This window comes from Herpailurus yagouaroundi, unplaced genomic scaffold (genome assembly GCF_014898765.1).
Source record: "Herpailurus yagouaroundi ecotype Mexico unplaced genomic scaffold, PumYag 141, whole genome shotgun sequence".
Lineage (NCBI taxonomy): Eukaryota > Metazoa > Chordata > Mammalia > Carnivora > Felidae > Herpailurus > Herpailurus yagouaroundi.
In genome coordinates, this window is record NW_024412396.1 from 48,164,603 (window position 1) to 48,190,738 (window position 26,136).

General features: G+C 51.2%; 1 protein-coding gene across 4 annotated transcripts in view; it reads right to left on the minus strand.

Annotated features, from left to right (window-relative positions):
• Positions 1-23,952, minus strand: part of MIDEAS (mitotic deacetylase associated SANT domain protein) — a 66,834-nt gene extending 42,882 nt beyond the window's left edge. The window contains exon 1 of one of the 4 annotated variants that reach the window (XM_040477639.1): positions 23,838-23,952. The gene's annotated coding sequence lies outside the window, so the exon portion shown is untranslated. Of the gene's footprint in view, positions 1-170; positions 709-23,837 lie in introns of those variants that run through there. The other 3 variants (XM_040477643.1, XM_040477638.1, XM_040477642.1) reach the window with 3 other exon arrangements.
• Positions 23,953-26,136: the final 2,184 nt, after the last annotated feature.

The window sequence follows — 26,136 nt, forward strand, 5'->3', positions numbered from 1 at the left end:
GGCGGAAAGCAGTCCCGCGCCCCCGCTCCCGGCCGCGCCTGCAGAGCTGCAGCCCGCGCGCCCCGCCGCCACCGCCTGCGCGCATTCCGGGGTCCCTGGGCCGCCGCCGCCAGGGCGGGCTGCTTCTCGCCGCGTGCAGGCCTCGGCCGCCGGCCGAGCACCCCACTTACCCGGCTCCTGCCCGGGCTCCAGCATCGGCTGTCCCCTTTCCGCCGCGGGCCGCCGCCTTCGGTCGCCTCCCAGGCTCCAGCCGCCTGCACGCACTCCCGGATTTTAAAAACAAACAGGCGCCGTCGCCTCCCCGCGGCGCTCGCAGGGCTTCCGCCAGCCCGCGCCTCCCAAGGCTGGGAAGTTTGCTGGCAGGGCCCGGGCGGGACGCGCGGGCTGTCACCCCTCGCTCACGGCGCAGGAGCCTCGGCGCACCCCGCGCCCGCGGTGTCTGCCTCGCGATCGCTCTCCCTCCCTCCGTGTCACCCCCAGTCCTGCGATGCAGTGTCAGGATTGCACTGCTCTGACTCATCGGTTGAGCTCACAGCTTGAAAAAAAAAAGAGAGAGAGAGAGAGAGAGAGAGAGAGAGGGCGAGAGGCAACAGCGAAGGAGGAGGACTCTCTGGCGTGCTACAAAGGATTGCACAACTCCGGGCTGGGAGCGCGGAGCGCCCAGCGGCCGGCCGGCGCGCGCGGCACGGCGGCGAGCAGGAACCAGCTCCACCACTTCATCAGCACAACTGTCTCGGGTCGGCCTCGCAGCCAGCAGGCCTAGCGCCGCCTACTTCCTGCGACCAAATAAGGCCGGAGAAGGCGTCTTCAAACCTCGGGCGGCTGTCCGGGCTGGGGATTTCCAGCAGACCTCACCTCCACTCCCGAGTGAGTCGCCCTCCTCCCTCAGCCCAGGCCGGCGCCCCCGATGGCTTTGCTGGAACCAACAGGCCACGCGGCTCGTTCCTTTCACACCAAGGTCAGAAGGAGACGGTGACGAAATGCTTGGAAACCCATCGGGCCTGCCAGGAAAGTGTGTATGTGATGTTAGGGGAGGACACAAGTCGCTTTCTTCCACAAAGAAAACTCTGGCTTGGGATACGGTAAATCATGCACAGCCCTCTCCCAGGCCACTTCATTAAGTTTCCCCAAGTTTCGCTTTTAGCTCACCAGGATCCTGGTGGTACAAAGGTTATTGAGAAACTGGCCCCAGCCCCTATAAAAGAGCCACTTGCTTAGGTAATGAAGAGCTCCTGGGTTTAACTCTGGCGACTGAGGGCACAGTTGGGGCAGCTTTTCGCTGCCTGCCCACATTTCCCCTGCCTTCCCAGCTAACCGCCCAGGCCCCCTGGCTGGTGGGACGATGAGAAACATTTCTGCTGCTCTGGAGATTCTTGTCGGCCCCCACATTCAACTGAAGCTCCAGGGCCAGGAGAAAGTCCAAGGGAGATTCTTTCCATTTGTTTTGGGGTTTTGTGTTTCCCAAAGAAATGGGTCAGAAGGAACTCTGCCCTTGAAGGAAAAAACACTGAAGAATACACTCTTTCCTGGCTGCTGCTTCTCCCTGTGACCAGTCCTCAGAAGCAAGTGAATCTCTTGCTGTCTCAGGGAGAAGGGGAGACGCAGCAGAATGGGATTTTCACACCCTCTCTGAGCCTGCAGGGCAAGGGCCTTTGCCCCCAGAAAGCAGATGACAGAGACCTACCCCCCCCCACCCCCCTCCTAAGAAGCACTCCTGTCTCTTCCTAGGCCACCCCTTTGCTGGCCGAAGCACCTGTGTGCATCTGGAGCTCACACCTCACCCAGGAGGAAAAGGGCTTATTCGTGTGCCATAGTAGGATAGATATGTCAAAATAATGACACCTTAACACAGACTTATCTTCAAAATAAAGATACTTATACCAAGGGACTGGATCAGATGACCTCTTAAAATCCCTTCCAGTTTAAAACCCATGATTCTGTGATTGTAAAAAGTGAATGGAGGAGCCAGGGAAACCACCTCCAGCAAAGAAAAGCCCAGGCTCTCGGATTTAGCATCTGATGTGACAGTACTGTTCCTGACAATTCTCAAAGCACGTCCCACACACAGCCTCCTCAACAACCCTGTGTGTGTGAGGGTTTTATCCCCCTTTGTTTTATGGATGAGCACGCTGAGGTTCAGAGAGGTTCAGTGACTTGCCCAAGATCACAGGGCAAGCCAATCATCTGTCACTTCTCTCTTCCTCTTCCCATCTCCCCGAGAGGAAGACAGTGAGCCATTGAGGGACTGGGGTGCTCAGGTATGCAGGCCCCTAAGTAGAGGCTAGACCTTCAGGACTCCTGGCAGAGATTCAGTGTAAAGCCTTTTTGTTTTTTCCATTTGTCTCATTTCTTCTTCCCCACTGACACCTCATCCAAGTGACGGAAACAAAAGCAAAGCCACTTCGTGTTCAGTGCCCACTGCTGCCAGGTTTCCTCTGCAGGCTTGTAGCCATCCCGTCCCTCCCCCTAGGGCCTCCCTAACCCCTGACTCTGGAGGCTTGTGGCCTCCTCTGCAGGCTTGTGGCCATCCCCTCCCCCTAACCCCTAACTCTGGCTTCAAGCCAGCCTTGAGCCAGCCCCTGAGAGCCAGTGCAGATCAGCCCAGGGATGTTCCCAACCAACCAGAAAACCCAGCTGGGGAACACATTCCTAGAAGAGCCTGCCACCATGGAGCCAGGGCCCAGCCTCCAGGGAGTAAGTGGGAGCCACTCCAGAGGGCACTCCCCACTCAACCTTGTCGCGCCAGGACTTCCTCCCTGTCCCACGCTGCTGCTGCTGCTGCTGCTGCTGCCGGCCGCCGCCGCCGCCGGCTGCTGGGCCTGGCCCAGGAAGCAGCAGGAGGAGTAGGGGAAGGTGGCAGGGTGCATGAGAAACAGAAGTCAGTGACCTGAAGGGGTCCTGCTCATCTTGGAACAGCACATCCTTTCACCCAACTACACTAACAAACTCGGGCTACTTCAGAAAGAAGAGAGGAAGGAAGGGGGCATATGTGCAAGAGAGGAGGGCTCCAGGCAGTCTCAGATGGCCCCTGCCTATTAGGAGAAGCCTGCCTCCCACAGGCAGGCAGAGGAGGGTGTGCACAGCCAGCTGCAGCTCTTCCAGAAAGCCCTGGAGGTCGGTTTTGCTGCAGATATGACAGTGCAGAATCACTGACATGTGAAGTGAAAGTTTTGGTTTTAGAAGCTCTAACCTCTGGGGCAGCCAAGAAGGATGCCCTTTAGAGAAGAAAAAAAGAACGTGTTCCAGGACCTTCCCCATAGAGTGGGCTTTTTTCCACCATGGACCTTTACCAACTGCATGGGAAGAGAGGAGCACAGAGCTCCAGTTCCCAGTGAGTGCGTCTGCTGAGAAACACTCCAGGAAATAAAGCACCCTTGACAGGATTCCAAACTCTGAGTCCCAGTGAAAGCAGAGGCTTCCTGGGACTGCATCAGCTCTCTGGACTCAGCTCAGAGTGAGTGATCCATCACTGCCCTGAGTGGCCATCAGCAATGTCCATCTCTGGGACCATTAACAACCTTCCAAGGGTGGGGGCGCCTGGGTGGTTCAGTCGGTTAAGCGTCCGACTTCAGCCAGGTCACGATCTCGCGGTCCGTGAGTTCGAGCCCCGCGTCGGGCTCTGGGCTGATGGCTCAGAGCCTGGAGCCTGTGTCCGATTCTGTGTCTCCCTCTCTCTCTGCCCCTCCCCCGTTCATGCTCTGTCTCTCTCTGTCTCAAAAATAAATAAACGTTAAAAAAAATAAATAAAAAAAAATTTCCCAAAGGTGAATTTTGTGGTATATGAATTATATTCCAATAAAGGTGTCGCTAAGGAAAAAAATTAAAAGCTTCCAAGGAAGCCAGGTTCTTCCTCCACCTACCCAGCTCCATTAACTTTCTGCTGCCATCAGTCACTATCTAAAAACAGGTTTTCTCCCCAAGCCCCATGGCTGCATTCCTGTCCTTTTTCCACTGTCCGTTCTCTGTCAGGATCTTTCTGTGGAGGCCAGCACACATGATGTGTTTTAGTGAATAAGCAACCTTTACTAGAATGTGGGGAACTGAGGGTACGAATACAGTTGGGGAAATCACAAATCCACAATACTGGGTTCCTTATGTTCCTTATGTCTTCGTTGTCTTTTTCCTTTGCAAGAGTAAAGGTACTACCTCTAAGACCTCTTTACCTACAGTCTCAACAGAAGAAAGAGAAGTTGTTTAGAGCACCTGGGTGGCTCAGTCGGTAAAGCGTCTGACTCTTGACTTCAGCTTGGGTCATGATCTCATGGTTCATGGCTTCGAGCCCCACAACGGACTCACACTGACAGCACAGGGCCTGCTTGGGACTCTCTCTCTCCTCTCCATGCCTCTCTCATGCGCTCTCTCTCTCAAAATAAGTAAATAAACTTTTAAAAAAAGAAGAAGAAAGAGAGGTTGTGGAAAAAAACAGTGAACCAGGACAGAGTTGGGGTTCTGCCTAACTAAAGCTAACACCCTGTGTGATCTTAGGAAAACCGACGCCTTCTCTGAGCCTCACCTTTTTGGCCAATAACGGATGTACTGAATTTTGTTACATCGACAGTGAAAGAGTGCCCACCTTCTCAGGGCTTGGGAGAATCACAAGGGCAAAAAAAAAAAAACCCCGCTTTATGACTATGTCACGCTATGTTCACATAAGGGGTTACAAGTGTTACTATTTTAACTGTTTTAGCCAATGTCCCCTTCTAAAACTAGCTTCTTCCTTTCAACAACCTAGTTCAGGCAAGATTTTTTTTTCTCCCTGAGAAGGCCTTTGGATCCACCCCCTGCCAGCCTCAGGGTGGGCTCTGCCCAGACGCTTTCCAACAGTGACACCGAGTTCCATCCGAGTGTCCTTCCAAGGCTTCTCTCCCAGTCCCTCTTTGTGTCCTTTCCACCAAACTTCGTCCACAGCGCCACCCACCCAGCCCGAATCTTTTGACGGCCATGGCTTCTCCTCACCGCTTTTTGTCCTTTCTGAGGACAGGGTGCTCAGAACCACCCCAGCCATTAAGTGAAACCAGCGTGTGCTGAGAAGTCCCTGCACCGTCTTCTCTTTCACCCTTGCAAACCCAGGGGACCCACCTCCTCAGTTCACATTTACTTCACCTGTTCTGGGGCAGGGCCACACCAGCCCACAGCTGTCCGCAGCCTCTAGCCCTCCCACCTACCCTCGCCTCCACCTCTCTCTCTTGCAGGCCCGAGCCAGGTTCTGAGAGCCTTTGTCAGGCCTGAGAGGGAGCTTCCGCAGATGTCCCCAGTTGCTGCTGTCACTCTGGGAGAGCCGTCTGGCTGGGTGCAGGGAAAAGGACAAAACAGGTGTGGCTGCCAGGGAGGGCGGGCCAGCAGGGCCACGGGGGCAGAAACACCCTTTCTTCACAGAGCCCAGGCTGCCAGCTCCCCAAAGGTCTCCTTTGAGCACAGTGCCGTGCCTCCCGCAGAGCCAGCCGCAGACAGACTCCCTGACTGGCTGTTCTCTGGAGCTCAGCCTCCCCACCCTGTGGCAGTGGGCCAGGAGGAACGGGACCCACAAGATCTAGTGTGTGCAATGGGGTATGCTTTGGAGCATCATTTTTAAGTGAAAACAAATACTGATACATCATGGACTAGAATCCCAAATTCATGTTCATGGGAGAATACAGGTTAAGAGCAAAAGCTGAGCCCTGAATCCAAATCATGCCTCACGTGAGCTTGATGACCTTCAGCGCGTTATTTAACCACTTGGTTTTTCCATCTGCTAAATGGAGATAAGAGCTTAACAGTATCTGGCACATATGAAGTCTTTTATAAGTGTTGGCTATCATCTTCCCTCATCTCCTGATGGATCTCCCTGCTTCTAGTCTTGCACACTTAACCATCCGCACTGCCATCAGAGCGATCACATCCCTTTGCAACAGTTCCCAGCATCCTACTGCAAAAAGCTGAGACCGTTAGCCAAACTGTTAGGTGTATACACTTCAGGCACAATCCAGCCCTGCCCTACTTCCCAGCCCCAGGGCCACACAGCCAAGCAACTTGAAGTGCTCCAAGATGCCTGCTAGCTCACACATGCTCCTCCTCCCCCCACCTTCATCCACAGGTAAACCCACACCCCAGTCTCCCATTAGACTTGAGCTTAATGACAGCTCTTCCAGGAAGCCTTCCTTGATCCCTCTAAGCAGAGGAAGGCCACTGGAATGTATACTGCAGGAGCCCTCCCAGATCTCCTTTATCAAGCCTGTGTTGGCTACTAAGGGCTCACAGCCACCCCCTTTTTTTTTTTTTTAATTTTTTTAAATGTTTATTTATTTTTGAGAGAGACAGAGAGAGACAGAGAGAGAGAGGAAGGGAGAGAGAAAGAGGGAGACACAGAATCCGAAGCAGGCTCCAGGCTCTGAGCTGTCAGCACAGAGCCCGACGTGGGGCTCGAACCCATGAACCGTGAGATCATGATCTGAGCTGAAGTCAGATGCTTAATTGACTGACTGAGCCACCCAGGCGCCCCTGGCCACCCCCTTTTCAAAGGGAGCCTTTGGGGGTGCCTGGGTGGCTCAGTGGGTTGAGCATCCGACTTTGGCTCAGGTCATGATGACCTTGGAAGAGCTGGAATTCAATCCCTGGACTCTCTGAGCCCTTCCCTCTGCTCTATGAGCACATGTCTCTGAACTTATGTTTTCCCAGTAAGGAAGCTGAATAACGAGGAGTTACAGACTGGAGGCTCACAATCCATCCTCACACCCAGATAGGTTTTATTTGACCCATATAATAATGCATTTGATCTGAAGTGGATTACAGTTGCTACCAACATTTTTTCTAATCAGGAGATTTAAACGAAAAATCAGGATTTCTGGTTTGTCGTGAAAAAGACTGGAACACTGGCCACATCGAGCCCTCCTTCTTGGAGGCAGAGCAGAGTAGCTCCATGAAGTGAATAGCATAGCGTTATGAGAGAGCAACACCGGGGTAGGAGCAGAGCCATGGTGGGACTCATACACCGTAACTCTCCATCCCTTCCCTGGCCACTGACCACCTCACTTGTGCTGTTTTCTTATACCCAGCCAGCCTTTCCTATTGAGAATGCCCCTGTTCCCTACGGGCCTTTGAGTGGGTGACCCTTGAATCAGATGAACTCCAATGCCCTCTCCAGCCCTGACAGCCTGTGTGTGGCTCCTCCCAGAATCTCCCCAGCAGCCCCCTCCAAGGAGGTCACTGTATGAACCTAGTTTGGAACCACTCAGGCAGGCCCCTGTCTCACACCTACCCCCTCTTTAGCTTCCATCACTGGGCCCCCAGTGCCTGTCCCTCTCCATTTCTCCTCCCTCCACGCCCAGAGCATCAGTCCCAGTCAGCAAGGGGGTGAGCCAGGCAGGTGTGCAGACGGGTTAGCCCAGGCCAGGGGTGGAGCCCCACCCAGGAGGGAGGGAGGGAGTGAGGAAGGCAGGGTTTTGTGTCTCCCAATAGGAAAGTAGTCTAAGGAGACGGAAGAAGGTGGGGAGGTTCCGGCAGTCACGGAAGATGAACACAGGTTGACACATGAGGAAACACAAACAGTAAATCATCAAGAGAAAGAATGTACAGATCTCAGCAGCAATTTAAGATATGCAAATTAAAACACCATTAAGGACCCATCATGGCCTGGAGTCCACGTGCAAATAAATAAATAAAACAAGAAAGCTGCTGATGGCAGGGCCATTAGGAAACAGCTGCACAGACATTGCTGGGCCACTATAAGCTGTTCAGACCTTTCTAGAATGTGAGTTGGCATTGTGTTGCAAGAGTTGAAGACCTTGATCAGGTAATTATGGTTGGGAGACCAGATTCCATGAATATAATTTAAAATGCCATCACAGAGGAGTTTTTACAAGAGAGGCTCATGGCACCTGTATATAGGCCCAAAACATGAAATCCATTCAGATTATGGTAGGGTAACAGAAGGAAACATGAAAAGGCTGGCACATGGAAACAATCTGATGAAAACACTTGATGAAATCATGCTACGGTGACAAAATGAGCACAAGGAAATAGTAAAGGTGGACCCACAAACTATGTTAAAACATCCCCAGGAACATTAGCAGCAATCAGAAGAGGACTCTGAACAACATAAATTGCTAAGGTGTAATGTTTATTCTACCTTGATCAAGATGGTTTAAATAACAGTGATGGCGATGATGATGATATCGATGATGTAAACATGGACCACTGAACAGGATTTAGTCACCATAAAAATACCCCAGCCAAACTCCCTAGAAGCAGGTAGGCCCAGGTTCCCAGCTTGATGAGGAAGGAAAAAGGGATGGAAATTGGGAGGGAAAGGGCTATGTCTGTGGGCAGGGGGCCCGCCCCAGAGCTTCCCTTACCAGGAGGTCTCTGAACGACATCTCTCTCTAAAGAAACAAAATCACACAAATAAACCCACACCATTTAACCTCTAACGTCCTGGGTGCTAGCTCTTAGTGCTGCGTTTTCACTCTCAATTTTACTAATACCTTTTTTCAGCAACTCCAGAGGTGACACCAGGGCTCTTTGCGGGCTAGCCTAGGAACCCAATCGCCATTTATAGCATTGTTTCTATGGAAATGTGTTTCAAGCTTCAAGAAGTCTAGCTGCTGACAACCCTGGGGCATGCACGTGGTCTCTAAATTAGGGAACTGAGACGAGCCCTACTTGCTGGGTCCTGGGCTCAGGAAGACAGCTTGTTACTTAGATTCTGTGGTAGTTAATACACACACCACCAGCAATGACCCCATTAGAGCAGGCTCCAGGTCGCTGTAGGGGGTGGAGATGGGACCACGGCATCTAGGAATGTACCTAATATTCTAGGGAAGCATGTGGACATTCTTTACCCCCGCCTCCAAACACACGGCGGAAGACTGGAAACTGGCCTCAGTACCCCTCATGAGAGTCCAGGTGAGCCCTGAGCCCACGTGCTGTCCAATTTCTCCCTCACCCTGGCAAACCTCTAGCCACAAGGCCCCACTTTAGTCTGATCTCAGAACAAAGAAACTCCAAATCTTTGACAGTTCTGGCATTTGGTTTTAGCAGATCGGTGCTTGAGATAAATCACCAGGGCCCCAGCAGGGCCTGGACATCTCTCCACACGTGCACTGCTATGGTGGCTTCTGTTCTAGCAGGCTCCAACCTGCCCGCACAAGGTCTGCCCAGGGCTCTCCAGCTCCCACCCACCTCAGACTCCAAACAACACCGAGGAGTCTCCATTTCCTGCCCTGAACCACACTGGTCACAGGGAAAGGAGGATTGCAGGCCCTCCAAATAGACACTCCACATGTCAAGAAAGTTCCCCACTAAGAAGAAATGGCTACACACACACACACACACACACACACACACACACACACACACGCAAGCGCGTGCGCATGCAGAGAGGCAAAACCAAAGGGGGAGTGTTGGAGTACCAAGGTTCTGAGATGCCAGAGATATGAGAAGGTGGTCAGAAGAAGGTCAGCTGCTCAGCCACAAGGCCACACCTGCAGCTGCGAGTCCCAGCAGAGCTCATGGCAAGATGGGGGTTCAGAGGGCCCTGACTGCTAAGCCAGAGGTAGACTGGATAAATGGGGGGGGGGGCTTTATGAGGCTAGCAATAAAGGGCAACTCAGAGTTTCAGTACTTTAATAAATATGTGCAATACTGTAAACACCCAAGACACTAACTCACTAGGGCTCTATACCTGGGTGAGGCAGGGCTGCAGGAGGTCAGTGTGCAAAGCACACCCTCCCTGCTGCCTGCTGGAACTGCAGAAGAGAGAACAGGCCTCCTCCCTCTGTGGCTGAGACCGGGCAGCTTAGAGGTGAGTGGGTGGCTCAGAGTCGGGCCTCAGGGCCACACATACTCATGGGGCTGGTTCCCTGGAAAACCAGGTGTGAAGAATCGTCTGGGGGCTCTGAGGCCACTTGGGCGGGGGGGTCACCTGCATCAGGCAGAGTCCATGCCGGGAGCCCCAGAGTTATACAGTCAGACAGTCTGTGAAGTCAGGCCTTCCATTACTAAAAGACTCCGTTAGCCAATCTGAATTCTCCAGCCCCTGCAGTGCAGGTGGCTGATAAGACACAGCAGTTCTGTCTTCCCCCGTGGTAACAGATGTGAGGCTTGGAGGTTCCTCCGCCTGGCCTTCCCACCCACATCCAAAGTCTTTGCTACCTTAAGGTCTTTAAAAAAAAAAAAAAAAAAAGTATATAAATTACATACATTACTAAAACAATTGCAAACACACAAATACTCTATTCATAACCACTTCACCTAAATCCAGTATTTACCTTATGCCAATTTATACCATGACCAATGTAATCAGTTCTTACCCACTGAAGTATGTGTGCAATTTTGCCTGTTAAAACAGAAACCATTTTCACTGAAATTCATCAACATTTTCCTGTGAATTAAGATCACCTTCATATTCATTTAACAATGGCACAATATTCCACTGGATCTAGGTGTCATGAATTCATGAATTATATAGCCATGTGGAACATTTAGGCTGTTTAAACAGCCTAATTTTGCTATTTTAAACAATGTTGCTATAAATATCTTTATGCCTATAGCTCTTTTCCTCTGTAGCATCATTTCCTTAGAATTAATTGCCAAGAGTAATACTGATAGGTAAAAGGAAATTGACATTTTTTAACAGCTTCAAGTTCTACTTTTAAAAAATATATTGTTGTATGTGAGTTACCGGGGTTGCCTATTTTCCAAGATAGTTTTCCTGACAATATCTCTCAATCCTAGCAATCAAGTTCTACTCTTAAAATCTGCTTTCCCTAAGTCCCCAGTGGGTCTGGCATCTGGAGTACACATCCTAGGATTGAATGTTGGAGGTAACTCAATCAATTTGCTGTGGAGTATGACGAAGGAGGACAGAGAGATGTAGGTAGGAAGGTAGAGAACTGGGATGGACAGGAGGGGGGAGCAGGTCCCGTGGAGGCAGAAACAAAGGCAAATCCCACATGCTGTCCCTTCCAAAACAAGCCAGTACTTCCCTAGACATCAAACCCGCTCCAACACCCAAGCTCCTCCCCAGGAGCCAAGAACAAAAACACATTTCGATGGATTCCTAAATGACATCTTAGAAATACTACGTGCTTCTAAGTTCTGGAAAAATATTCTGCAAACAATATAAGTCATGCACTCATCACTGGTCAAGCAGACCCATGCACGTGTGGGCTCAGCCCTAAGGGTGGTTCAACTTTAAGAAAGAAAGTCCACCTCGTCCGCCGTGGCAGGAAGATGCTGCTCCACGGAGCTCTCTAAGTGGCAGACCCCAGACAACTGTTGTGGAATTTCTCAGCGGGAAAGAACCACATGTAGTTTAAGTCTCTCATAGACAAACTGAGACCCCAAGTCCCGGCTTTGGGGCTCCCACTGTATGCTGCAATCATAGCCAGGAGGATCTGTTCCTCTTCCCCCACAACAGGAAGAGCCATGGCTGGTCCTGTCACCAGATTAAATAAGGCGTTTATTTTAAAGAGCCTCAGTCTCTTCTTTCGTGGTCTGCTGACTTGTTTTCCCTAGTTCCTTCACTGTGCAAAGCCAGAAGACAGTGCCAGCCATGGAAACTAAGGAATCCTCTAAGGGAAGCTGGTATTGATCCTTTTCTTATGGGTTGGGACCAGTGAGGAGGGTGTCACCTTTAACCATCTCCTTCTCACAGATGCCTCCTCAGAGTCCTTCTCAGGGTGAGGGGGACCCAGAAGCCATGCTTTGTGCCCCTAGATCCCCTTCCCACCCTTCACCAGGGCCTAGTGGGCAGGCTCAGTGGAATAGCAAAGCCACCAAAGCAGTGGTTCCACCAGTAGGTGCAAAGGGAGGCTTCCATGTAGACAAACAGTTCACCCACCACACACGTCCACGCCAGGCCCTGGGCCTGCCCACTGCTCTCTCACATCCCCTCAGGCTGTCCTTCCAGCCCCATCATGGGACACCTACTGTGTGCCAGGCACAGTTCTGCACCAGCGAGGAGCCACGCACACCTGCAGTGGATGCCAGTCCTACCGCGGGGAAGTTCCGCTGCCGACGTTAAGGTGGAGGCTCGGGAAAGCGGTAGGGAAGTAGGTGACTTCTGGTGGATCCTGTGGGCATCTGCCAGGAGGAAAAGGCCAGGGAGGACATTCCAGGGAAAGGAAGCAACAACACACAAGGCACAGAGGAGCAAAAGTGCATAGAGAGAACACAACCGGCCACGCTGGGAGGGCGGAGGGAATGGCAGGAGAAGAGGTGGAAGGGTGGACGAGGCCTCCAAAGTGGGCCTCGCGCGCCATCCTGAGCTTTCTCCTGCAGGACCTGGCAGCTCTCAAAGGTTTTTAAGAGGGGGGACGTGTTCACAGCTGTGTCTCAGTAAAATAACCAGGTCCTTCAAGCCCGCTTTTCCATTTCGGTGTTGCTTGTAACACGATTTCATTTCATCGGGACAAAAACGCACAAGTCAGTATCAACTCTAGTTCCTGCCAGAGTACTAGCCAGGGACACCCCAGCTTGTCCTTCCCAAGGGCCATCCTGACCCCACACTGGTGACCAAGACCCCCTTGGAATCGCCTCTACTCCAGGTGTAAGAACCTAGCCCACGATACATCCAGCTTTGTGGAGGCAGCAGGCTCCCACTTCTAGGCACCAGGAAAGAGACTCTTAGAAGGCTGGCAGTCGTCACAGCCTGAGCCCAGTAAGTTCAAAACTACATTTTTCTTTTTCTTTTTTTTTTTTTTTTAAATGTTGATTTATTTATTTTGAGAGACGGGGCAGGGAAGGGGCAGAGAGAGAGGGAGAGAGAATCCCAAGCAGGATCTGCACTGTCAGTGCAGAGCCCGACACGGGGCTCAATCCCACCAACCGCGAGATCATAACCCGAGCCAAAATCAAGAGTCTGCTGCGGCAGCACACCCGTAATCAAACTCACTAGTTTGGATTTCTGCAGCAAAGCATATGCGTATTCATACTAAAAGGGATAAATAGGGGCGCCTGGGGGGCTCAGTCGTTTAAGTGTCCAACTTCGGCTCAGGTCATGATCTCACGGCTGGTGGGTTCAAACCCCCCATTGGGCTCTGTGCTGACAGCTCGGAGCCTGGAGCCTGCTTCCGATTCTGTGTCTCCCTCTCTCTCTGCCCCTCCCCCGCTCATGCTCTCTCGCACGCGCGCGCGTGCTCTCTCTCTCTCTCCTCCAAAAATCAATAAACATTAAAAAAAAAAACAAAAAAAAAGTCGGGCGCTCAACTGACTGAGCCACCCCAGTGCCCCTTTTTCTTTTTAAAGGAAATTAATTCCTTCGTCTAAGGCTATTGGAACTGAATGACCAAGATTTCAGTCAAGGTGCCCTTGCTTCAAAGAGCTACAACCGGAGGATTTGAGGATAAGAAGAGAGTCAGTGCTCCCCTAACCTAACACGCTCTCATTGTGTGGATGAGGAGACCCAGCAGCCCCCGGCACACGAAGCCCTCGCTCCTTTAGCTCTCTCTCTCTCTCAGGCAGGATCCTGGGTAGAATATCTCAACGGGGTTGACATTTTCAGGACTGGAGAGGTGCCCAGTCTTGTTGCTTTGGACAGCTTGGGCACCAGGGACCTCAGTCATTCCACAAACCAAGCCTGAAGCCAGAACTCCAACCTCCACTCTGAAAAGCAAGGTTGGACCTCCCAAATACCTCACGGCCCTGAGAGTCTTGCCCAAGCCCAGAGGAGAAACAGAATTCAAGCCGTAACTGCCTGTTAGCCAGCCAGAGCCAAGCCTTGGACTCTGTCCTCACAAGGCAGCGCTGAAGTTTTCCAAGTGGAATCAAATGTGCAGGGAGGACCCGGATGCTGGGATGACCTCTCTTTTCCACTGGAATCATTCAGACTCCAGCGGAGAAATCCAATCGCTAATGAAGTGCTTAGTTCTCCAGAGCATGTAAGAATCCTGCAGTTTAGCTGGAGGCCAAAAGAGTCAGAAAAATGTCAAGAAAGATTAAGATCAAGATGTAGATATTTTCAGTGGCCTAAGGGGGAGGCTCCGTCTCCCCCTCCCATGTCCACTCTCAGGGATGTGGCACTGTGAATCCTGGTGGGAGGCAGAGTTCCACCTGCTGCTAGGGAAGCTGGAACCTTCATTCTTCAGTACCGCCCAGCAGTGAGAACATGGGCATGGGACCTGAGCTGGACAGCCAGACGCTCAGCCTGGGTTCTGCCAGTGGAGTGAGTGGCAAGGAGACTTCAGAACTCACTCCGGAGGGGGTGGCAGCGTCCAGCTCAGCCGGCAGCAGTGATGCCTCCACTTTGGTGCCAGCCACCCAACTGCCCACAGGTCCCGATTGATTTCTGAGCCTTTGTTCTTCAGGCTTTCAGGGAGCCACCACGTATCCTTCCAGTTCATTCTTTTTCTCCTTAATGTAGCCGAGTCCTGAGACCTGGACCGCCCCACCATGTTCACAATGCTTCCTCTGCCCCCCCCACCCCCCAATATAACACCTACACTCAAGCTTCTGTCTTCTCTGTGAAAAGAGTCTAACTTAAATAGCCACACATCCGAGAGGACTGCAGCCACCTAGTAGTCACAAATACGGACAAATGCCATAAATGCTGAATGTTAACAGCCTCCCTGTCCCTGGTTCTACTGGCTTGGGGCATTAATATCAGAAATGAAAGGCGCTGATGCTCCCTTGGATGCCTCCCTATTTCTCTACCCAGGTGGATGTGGAGGCAGGAAACCTGGGTTCTAGAACTTGCAAGTGCCACTGCAACCCTGCAGCAGGTGACGCCCACCCTGCCAATCTCACAGGGAGGTGAGACCAAATGAGAAGCCCCCATGGCACAGCCCCATTAGCCCCTAATTCCCAAGTCAATCATTCTTTTCAGTCTTCTCTTTCTTGATGCCAACAGTCAATGGATTTCAACTCAATTTAATAAATACTTATGGAGAACTTTTCTATGTGCCACATGCCATACTAGGTGCACAAAATCATGGTCCCTGTTTTCATCAAATGCAAAGTTCCGTCTTCCCTCAGCTTCTATGACACCGTGCTCTCCTGGGGTTCTTCCTCCCTCACCATTGGTTCCTTCTCAGTCTCTACTGCTGATTTCTTTACACCGTGCCTCTTCAATGGTGATCCCCTCACCTCCTACTGTGTCTCTCCATGCTGCCATTGGCTTCCATGATGCCGTCAGCTTCCCTATCTCCAAGTGCCTTCTATGTTCCGGGGATCCCCAAATGTCTGCTCCAGAAAGTCTGACAGACAGAGGGGTTGAAGGGAGGTAATCGGGTTTGGAACTTGTCTTGAAATTGACACAGTAAGTCATCGTTTTTATTTAAATGACGTTTATTTGGGATGGCTTAGTTAGGATTCACAGAGGGCAACACCCTCCATCGCCATCACTTGGGGATCTCCTGCCCCAGACCCGTATGTCCAACTGCCCGCTAGACATCTCTCTCGGATGTCCCAGAGTACCTCCAACTCAACATGTCTGAAATTAGACTCATTGTCTCTCCCCAAAAATCTGTTCTTCTTCCTATGTCTCAAGTAGAAACCTGAGCAAACACTTCAACTTCTCCCTTGCTCTATACATTTGATTGGTCCTCACGGCCTGTCCACCCAACTCCCTGATGCCTTCCTAAGCCAGCCCCTCCCTCCTGCACCACTCTGGCTTAGACTCCTCCATCTTGCCCCAATGACTGCAGTGACCTCCTCACTGGTCTCTTTGCTGCCCATCTTCCCCCATCTCCAGTCATGCCTCCACATCACAGCTGAATGAATGATCTTTCAAAATGAAAATCTCTCTCTCTCTCTCTCTCTCTCTCTCTCTCTCTCACACACACACACACACACACACACACACACACACAGCCAGTCCTCTGTGGCTCCTACTGCCCTCACCTAAGGTCCAAACCTCTTAGCCGACACAAAAGGCTGGCACATGACCCGGCCCCTGCCTGCCCCTTTCAACACTCTGTCCCACCAGTGCTCCATCACACCCTGCTGCTTGCAGTTCCCGAGGGGACCATGTCATGCCTCTACTGCACTTGCCTGAGCTGCTCCCCATGTCGAGAATGCCCTGAGTCTCTTTGCTACCTGGTGGACGCCTACTCATTTCTTAGGACTCCGCTCACACTCAGGTCCTCCAGGAAGCTTCTCATTCATTAATTCCACAGCATTCACCAAGCACAGGTACCATGAGAGGCACCGGGGCCACCCTGGACCTTTCTTAACATTCCTCTCTCCTCTGGCCTGGAAGAAGTGACAGTTCCTCCTCTAAGCCCAGCAGACCCCTGAGCACATTGACAGTGACAGCGTGTCATTAATTGCTCTGGCTTTTGCACATGTCTGTCTCCCTCACAAACCATGAACACCTTGAAGGGGGAGCCTGGATCTTCTTCATCTCTGCATGCCGAGTACCTAGCACAGAGCACACAGTAGGGATTCAATAAATGCATGTCGCACGAGTGAGTAAAAGAATCAAGAACGTGAGGTAGGGGCGCCTGCGTGGCTCGGTCTGTTAGCTGTCTAACTTCAGCTCAGGTCCCACGATCTCCCGGTTCGTGGGTTCGAGCCCCATGTTGGGCTCTGTGATGACAGCTCAGAGCCTGGAGCCTGTTGAAGATTCTGTCTCTGTCTCTCCCACTCGTGCTCCCCCCCACCTCAAGAATAAAATAAACATAAAAAAAAAAAAAAAAAAAAGGAACGTGAGGGAAAGTACCCTGTAAACCACACTGGGCACAGTTACCTCTGCTACTGCTCTGGCCGGTTTTCTTCTTCTCTGTCACTGGACAAGTCAGATCCTAAATGCCAGCTGGGTGGTTCAGCACAGCCTCCCTGGAGAGATGGTGGAGGAAATGCTGAGCCTTTCACCATGTCTAGTGCAAGTGGAAGTGGGGTTGGGAGTGGCTGTTGACTCCTAAGTTGTCACAGAACACCTGCGATTGGCAAGCCACAGAGGAAGTGGACATGGGCTCGTGTGGAATGTCCCTTGCAGGCTCCTTACGATGGCCCGTGATAGGGAGACTGGGGAGGGGACAGAGGAGAGTGGCTAGAGGGGGCTAGAGGGCTAGTGTCTTAGGCCAGAGAAAAGTGCATTCCTGGGCCTTCCCCTGGGTCCCTCATGGGATCTTAGGAACTGGGATCTTAGGAACTGGGAGAATTCCTCCATTTCTGTAGTGTTAACTCAACCCACTTTCTGCGCTTTGAAAATACTAAGTAATCTTATTGACCAAATGAGTCTGGTTAGGAGTTTTTAGGGACTCAACAGGTTGATAGCCATTAAGATCAGTTAAGATTATAATAACATAATATAATGGCAAGAAGTCTATTCAAAAAATATCCCACTCTCCTTCCAAAAGACCTCCCGTCTCCCACTGCTTATTGTTGTTTGTAAGTTTCTTCTTTTTATATCTTTGTGTACTGCCGTAAGGAAACTGAAGAGACGGGAGTCCTTGGCTTACAGAGAGACTTGCTGGAACTAATGATTATGATGATCCATGCAGGATGGCAAAAGGAAATGGAATAATATGGGGTTTGTGCCCTGACCCTTCCATTCAGCAGCTGTGTGACCTTAGAGAAGCCACGTATCCTCTCTGAATCTTAGTTAAAAATGAGAGCGTTATTCTAGGTGCCCTTCCTAGCTTTACATTCTTTTTTTTTTTTTTTTTTAACGCTTATTTATTTTTGAGACAGAGAGAGACAGAGCATGAACGGGGGGGGGGGGGCAGAGAGAGAGGGAGACACAGAATCGGAAGCAGGCACCAGGCTCTGAGCCATCAGCCCAGAGCCCGACGCGGGGCTCGAACTCACGGACCGCGAGATCGTGACCTGAACTGAAGTCAGATGCTTAACCGACTGAGCCACCCAGGCGCCCCAACATTCTTAACTTCAGGATTCTCTGAGATGCTGTTACTGCAGTTACTATAAAACAGGGACTGGATGAAAACAGTCCCTGAAGTCCTAGTCAGCTCTAAAAGTTGACTGTTTAGTGAAACAGCAGATTCTAGAAATTATTGGTTTATTAAATGTGGTTTACACATAACTTTTCAGAAATAGTTTTCTTTGTCAATTCTAGTTTCACCCATGTATGTTCTTCAAAACTTTCAATTAAAAGTCCATTCGTTATTAACTGCAATATTGTGTGTAGTTGCAAAAGACTGGAAGCAGCCCAAATGCTCTCCAGTAGGAGACTACTTAATTAAATGAGGGTATTTTCCTACAGTGGAGTACTAGCCATTGGAAAAAATGAGGCAGCTCTACGTGCGTTGTTGTAGAATAATCTCAAAGACACACTGAGTGAAAAACAGAATGCAGAACCCTGTGTATAGTATGCCAGAATTTGTTTATATATTCATACTTTCCTTAATCTGCAGAGGCTACATCTGGAAGCACGGCTAAAAAATGACAAACTGTAGCTGCCTAAGACAGGGACACTGAAGGATTGAAAAAATGGGAACACTAGAGACTGGGAAATTTATCTTTTCAAAGTTTCAGGTTATCAAATTTATCAATATTTTCTTATGGCTTCTGCTTTGTATCTTTCTTAAGAAGGGCTTCCTTCCCTCAAGGTTAAAATAGATATTTATTTCTCTAATTCTATTGCATTTGTATATGTGGGCATAATATGTATAACAATCTCTTTTCTATGTTGAAATGACTTTCGAGACTAACTTTATACTACTCTACAACATCTCTTTTGAATTTTCAACCATATTTATACCTTTTTAAATAGAAAGTTGGGATGGGAGTGAGAATCTACCAGATTTCATTTTTATAGAAAACAAAATTTTTAAGGAATCTATTTTATAGAGTACATCTTATGGTTTGTGAATTGTAGCTCAATTCAAAAAGAAGGCATCTAGCTTATATGGCAAGGTTGAGGTTAACAGCACGAGAACTGGGTGGAGACAGAATCCTCCCAGTCAAGGCCAATATTAGGGTTTAGCCAGGATCTCCCAGAGACTCAGTTTTATAGTTTAGCCTAGTTTTATAGGTTCAATGCCTCTTTGTGCACAACAGACCTGCAGCTAACCGGGAAGCATCTCTCTGTCTTCCTCAAAAGTCTTGCCTGAGAGTTGGCCCCACCTCCTTCTAACAGTTTGGTTCTCTTGGAAGGACAGGCCACCCAGATGACAAATGCTCTTCCCTAAGAGCTGCCGTTCAGGCATAGGACACTGTGGGGCAGGCAGGTCAACGGGGCTCAAATCAGGACAAGGAGGAGCCAGTGTGGAAGCTGGACAGATACCATCTGGCGCCCATGGGGAAGAGGCACTGGAAATGGAACAGAACAATGAAGTGCAAAGCCAGGAGGCGCCAGAGAGGCTAATGGGCAGGAGGAGGCAAGGCTGGGGAAACGTTTAGAATACAGACCAGGAACATGGTCCTTGGTGCTTGGCGTGGCTGTGTGTGTCTACACACAAACGGACAATATTTGATAGCCATTGTCATTTTATCCTCATCACCAAATATTTACTGGGACTTGCTGTGAGTAGAGCACCAGCCCTGAAGATACAAATAGATTTAAAATAGGGACTTCCAGTTTAGTTAAAAAGGGATAAAAGTGATCCACACAAAGGCACATTGAAGGAGCTGAATGAAGGGTATGAGTGAAGGCCAAAGGAAATGTTAAAAATCCTTTAGGCCAGGTTTCAAGGTCTTCTTCAGTCCAGAGGCCCAGTGGATGTTACTGGAGTCCCTGGGGGATGCCCCGCAGGACGGGACAGGGGAAGTTCTTGAAGAGGGAAACATGAACAGGGCTAGAGGGAAAGCAGGAACCTCTGTTCTGTTCTGCTTCTCTGTTCTGAGCCAAGCAGAACAGAAGAAAAAGGCATTCCAGGCTTCCAGGGAAGCATGAGAGGTAGGAATGCTTGCCACCAGCAGTTTGGACAAACACACAGAGTGGGTCACTGGGTCAGAGCAGAGGGTTAGGGCAGGAGATCAGCAGAGGCCAGACCCCTGTGTGGAAGGCCCTGACTGCCAGCCTAGAAGTTTGATCCTTACCATGCAGACAGTGGGGAGCCATTGAAGGCTGCTGAGCAAGAGGGTGACTCTTGCAACCAGGCATCTTAAGTGACATCACAGAGAGCCTTTTATCCGAGGCTTATGCAAAGCCTTGTGTATATTTCAAGGAGCACTTGGTGCAGAAAGTCAGAAAGCCGTAAAGCAAGGCCCTGTGTCACGGAGATGAGGAAAAAAAAGGTTTAAGGGTCTTACAAAGAGATGCTTCACTGAGTGCGAGAAATGAAGGGGGGAACATTTTAAAGAAGGAAACAAATTTGCAGGACAGAACTGCCAGGCATCTGGAAAACTGTAGCACTTTCTTCAGAGTCGGGCATGCCCTCTTTTAGCTGGGGGTGTTCTGCCTCCTTTTTTGGAGGTTAGTTGTAGTGTCAAAACACTGGGTTGTGGTGTAGGGAGTGAGGCAGCTGGGAGGAGGCAGATGAACAGAAATGTATATATCAGGCCTGGAGAGCATAAAAGGCCTTCATTCTGAGCCCAGCTTCTTGCAAGGGACTTCATCTGCCTCTCTCAGTGGCACTTGGGGGTTTTCGCCAGAGTTGCTGAGTTTGCTAATTACCTCCAACAGTTTGTCCTCTTAAAACAAAATTATTTTTAAAATCTGTTGGGTTCCAATGCAGAGCTTTTTCAATATTGTTCCTCGTCGTGCATAGTGAGGCAGCAGGGCTGCTCAGGGGCCGTGAACTGGGCAGCAACTTTAGGCCATAAATCAGCATTTACATAAGGTGGGAGAGGAAGTCGGGATTATGTTTCTGGTCCTACCCTGGGCCATGTACAACTCCAGGCAAGCCAGGAGAAGGGCCTGAGTTAGGCACAAAAATCAGCCAGGTTGAGCTGAAGATGTGGGCAGGCAACTAACGCCTGGTGGGGCCACAACTCCAGGAAATCCGCTTCCTTCTTCCTCTGGCCTTTGCAAGGGGTCCCTCTCCTCTGTTCTCCTGCCCACACTCCTAAGGTCCTTCAGGCACCTTCAGTCTCTGCAGGTTCTAAATTAACACTAAGTACTGCAAGTCAAAACTGTCTTTTCTTTGGGGTCAGAAGGGAATGCTCCCCTCCTCTGCCCCTCAGGGCTAGCGCTGGGCACCAGTAGGTCCCTACTAAAGCAACCACATCGGGTGATGCAGCTTAACCAGAACCCTGACAGTCAAGTTCAGTAAAAACACAAATGTACCCAGAACAGAAGGTTGTGCAACTCAGGAACTCCTACCATGGTGGTGTTTTTGCGCTAAACCTCATTCCCCTGTGGCAATTGTGCTTGTACGTCCCAGACTTTCTAGAAACGTCCTGATTTCATATGTTTTTCCTCGAGTCTCTGGAAGCACATAGGTGTCTGCCAGGGACTGTGCCCTAATGTTTTGGTTTGACAACTTGACACTGTGCCCATGACACACAGCTGGCATGAGGCTGCAAAACAGCATTTTTTCCTTCAGGTGAAACTCAGTTACTGGGTTGGGGAGAAGGCCAGGCACGGGGAAGCTGCAGTGTGCCCGCGCTATCAGTACCTGGCGCTCTGAGCGGAGAGGCAGCCCCAGCACTGCGGTAGGACGGTGCCACAGGGTCACACAGCACCCCCCCACCGTGGTGCAGGGCTGAGAGGTGCCCCGTGACAGTCCTCCACCTACGCCATGGGGAGAGTGGGTTAAGATACGGGGTAGGAGGGGCGCCTGGGTAGCTCAGTCGGTTGAGCGTCCGACTTCAGCTCAGGTCATGATCTCGCGGTCCGTGAGTTCAAGCCCCGCGTCAGGATCTGTGCTGACAGCTCAGAGCCTGGAGCCTGCTTCGGATTCTGTATCTCCCGCTCTCTGCCCCTCCCCCTCTCATGCTGTGTGTCTCTCTCTGTCAAAAATAAATAAACTTAAAAAAAAAAAAAGATATGGGGTAGGAGCAGAATGGCCCTGGTTGTATCCTGTACAAGCTTTTTGACTGTTTTTTACATCCCTCTTACTACAGTTAGCACATCTGAGGCCCTCAAGGAGAACCTGTTTGCCTTCTTTCCACACTTGCAGGCCTGGCTCCCTTCCTGCAGCGCAGAAGCTCAGGAGGTATGAGGACCCCCATCCTGCTCTGCGCTGCTGCAGACCGGGCTCAGGAAATGGGCCAGGGGGCTCTTCTGGAGAAAATGTCCTTGAGGCACCCCCCCTGCGGGTGCTGCCCCACCCACCCCAGACACCATCACAGACACACAGTCTCAAAGCCCCAGCACTTTTCCCTTTGCCCAGAAGACAATAAAGGAATTAGGACCCACCTACTAAGTTTCTGCAGCTGACACTTCAAGGCTCAAAGTCGAGCTCGCCAGCTCAGTCACACATGTCTGACGTGTCCTCTTTGCAACCAGGCCCCACTCCAAAGCGACCGTGCAATTTTGCTAATTCAAACTGCTTTCCCGTTTAGGGAGGCTGATAGCCATCTCCCATCTCCTTTTCCTGCTGACGTCATCCCACATTTTCTACAGACACAAATAAGGGCACAGTTCCCGGGATAGTTTTCAGGCTGCCTAAGGTGGAAGTGGAGGGGTCTGCCCTCCTGGGTCCCCTTCACTTCTCTGGTGTTTGGCAAGTTGTCGGAGGTTAAGGGAGAGGCAAGGAAATAAATCACCTAGCTAAGGCTAAAGGCCAAAAAAGAACTTGGTGACTGCAGATCAAGCCCAGATCTGTCCTGGGCATTTGCAATGCAAATCTGCGTTTTGTTCCCTGCCACCAAGGTCTTGCACAATAGCCTGTGTATAAACATCCACGCCAACAATGCCTGACTGTGCAATCACGCCGTAATTACAGGCCGGCAGGAAGCTGCTCCTAGGAACTGCACCATTCACCCTCTAGACATCCCATGTCGGAGTCCCCACGGCACCGACGTACATTCCGGCACAGCAACGCCGTCCCGCCGCTGCCCCGGCCGGGCCGCCGCTGCTACAGTCGCAGTCTCCAAGCCCGGGAGCCTGGCCGCCACCCGCCCGCCCGCCCGCCCGGCCTGCCAGCCCTGAGTTACTTTGCAGGGATGTCATAAACTTCTCAGCTGTTCTTTAAAAAGCCCTGCGCCACGAGGCTACCGAGGGCGGCGGGAACCACCAGTAAAGTTCACAAGCACAATCCTGCAGCCCTAGCAGTTTTAGAAAACAGAAGAGAGCTGAGATGCCACAGAGTCCACTGGAAGCGGGTTTCGGAGTTTTATATAGAAAACATTCACATATGTACGTGGGCGTGCTGACAGTTTTTATGGCTAAATTGCAAAGTGTTAGGCCTTAGGGATTACTGTCAGGTTCGGGACGAGGTGTGGGAGGAGAAAGAGTGGGGGAGTCAGGAGCGATTTGTTGAAAAGGGGCTTGGGGGCAATTCTGGTTTTGCTTTTTTGGAAAGGAGCAGGGTTGTTTTCCCAAAAGTCCGAGTTGCTCTGCTCTTCGTCACTGGAGGGCCGAGCAAAAGAAAAGTGGGGGGAAAGTTTCTTTAACTTCCTTCCTGCAACCTCACCGAAGGCTGCGAAGAGGAAGAACACGTCCCCCTGGGAAGCACCGGGCAGGGCTGGGGGACGGCTGCGCCCAGCCTCTGGGGGTGCGGGACGCTGGGCGGACGACTAGCCCCGCACGCAGGCCGCGGGCAGCCCCTCCCCGCACCCCTCCTTTAGCACACGGGCCGCCCGGTTGCAGCCCCGGCTGTTTTAACTCCCGCGGGAAACCGGCCACAACAGGGGCGCAGCCTGGGGCCTCCGACCCCGGCCACGGAGCGTCCGCCCTCCCCCCTCCCCTCCCCCCTCCCCCCTGCAGCGCCGCCCGCACCCCAGCGCCCGGCGCGGCGGGCCCAACCCGGCCCCCCACATCCCCGCCCTCAGGGCCAAGCCCGGACCCCTCGCGTTTCCGAGCCCCACGCCGGCGCCCCGGCGGCAGAGGGGGCGCCCGGCCCGCGGCTCACCTGCACGCTCGATCCCGGGGCCGCTCGGAGGGGCGCGGGGCGCTGGGCGCAGGCGAGCGCGGCCCGCAGACTCAAACTTTGTTGCTCTCGGGACGGCGCAGTCGTCACTTCCTCGCGGAGCGGGCGGCGCGGCCCGGGCTGTGACCCAGCAGCTCGCGCGGTGGCGCGCCGGGCCCTGCAGCCGCCCGCCCGCGCCCCCGGCTCTTGCGCGCCCCGGTTGCCCGGGCGCCGACTCCCCAGGTCGGCTCGCCCACGGCTGCCAGGGCCCCGCGTCCAGTAGTCCGCCGAGCTTGCACCCCTGCGGGTCGTTTCCGCGCCGAAGAACTGCGACCGAACCTGTGTTCTCAGGCTGGGTCTGGAAGGCGGCGTTGGGGTTCAGGGACCCCGGCGAGCTGGGGTTCCAGGGGAAACACACCCACCGCACAAACAAAAGGGGGGAGGAGGAGGAAGAGAAAGTTTTTCAGTTTCACGTTGAGGCTAGAAGGTGCTGTCAGAAAGCAGAATGCTCTTGTGTTTTGCCAAATAATGCCTAAGCTGGGCCTTCAAACGCGGGTTTCCTCGCCCCACATTCCCTCCAAAGGTCTGCACGCTCGTCCTTCGACATTTCCACTCGTTGTAGGCGCGCAGGACGGCTACCATATCTCACACCTCAGGGGGCTATTTCGGCGTCCAAGTAGGGGCTGCAAAATGGTTTCTGTTCTAATCCTCCCCCGCGATTTCCACCTCTTCCTTTACCCTCAACTCACAGATCTCTTTGAGGCCTGATGCATTCCGCGTTTCATCACGGGCCAAAAGTGACTTAGAGGGTAGGGTGGAGTCCCGAGAAGAGGAGCATCAGGCAAGTCATTTTAAATGTATCGTTCCCCAAAATAATTTCGCTCGCCGTATTAAAAACTGCAACAAAAAGCCACCTTTTGGGTTTCTGATAAATAGCAACAAAGTAGTTAAACAGCAATCTTTAGGGAAGAAAGCTGGAGAGAAAACCGGGTTAGCCTTTGCTGTGGTTAAAAAAAAAAAAAAAAAAAAAGCAGACATTTGAAACTGCAGTGGAGGGCTTTCATAACAGAAACATTAGCTTCATTGTAGCTTGTTGCGGAAAACAGGGAGCTTTTTAAAGGTGGTTCAAAAGCATCGGTTGGGGCTCAACAATTTTCCCTTTTTCCCCAAATGCTGCTTCTACTAGCACGTTGGCCAGATCATAGAATCTCCCATACTAATGCTTCATCTTTTTACTAAAGCATAGGAAACCCTAGAGTAAAGGCTTTGTCCAGAAAGATGGATGTGAAACTGATGGAAAGTGACATCTGGGAAATGATCCCCAGTTCTGCGTTCATATCTAATGGGAAGCTACAAATGCAGAATCATCCTCCCAAGACTGGGAGTATGCAGATGAGGCTCTCCTAGCAACGTGAAATCCCCCACACTTCAGCCCGTATGTGCTAGTTCTGACTTCTACCCAGACATTATTAATGGCACATTATAAATACAAAATGTACCACGTAAGAAAAATAGTGTCGCTTTGAGAAATACACATGCGTTGTTAGACTCTTAATAATGACAATTTTCTGAAATTTTTACTGCATCATACTATTGTGGGGGGATGGTGGAGGGATTGCCCACTTCTGTTTTGGGAAAGATAGAAGTAATTCCTTAGTGTATTCTCCTTACGGCAAGCAATGATATAATCAAGGGGAGTAGAGCAAATATGTCACCCAGACTTCTAAAAACAACCATGTGATACTCCGTATTTGCTAGGACAAGAGCAGAGTATTTCTTTGTTCGGGATTGTGATTCTGAATTCTCAGTCACAATTTCATGAATATTCAGGATTTCTGCATGCCCAGGAATAATTAGCAGATGGTGTAAATGTGTGAAGGCCTGACACTTATATATGCACACACATGCATTGCTTTTCCTCTGTAGAGTGGCATTTGCTGGAGGACCACGGTGTGGAAGCTGTGGTAGGTGGTCTCAAAGACAGTCCCCTGCTAGTGATCCCCGGCCTCCTGGTATTCACACCCTTGTGTAATCCCCTTGCCTTGGGTGTGAGCTGGACTAACTGATTCGATTCCGACAAATAATATATGGCAAAAATCACGTGATGTCTCTGCTGAGATTAGGTTATAAAAAAACTGTGGCTTCCATTTTAGGTGCCCTCTTTCTCTCTCGCTCTCTCTTGGATCACTCACTGTAAGGAAGCTAGTAGCTGCCATGTCCGAAGGCCGCCCTGTGAAGAGGAACTGAGGCCTGCCAACAACCACATAAGTTAGCTTGGGATACTTCCCCCTTGGTCTATGTT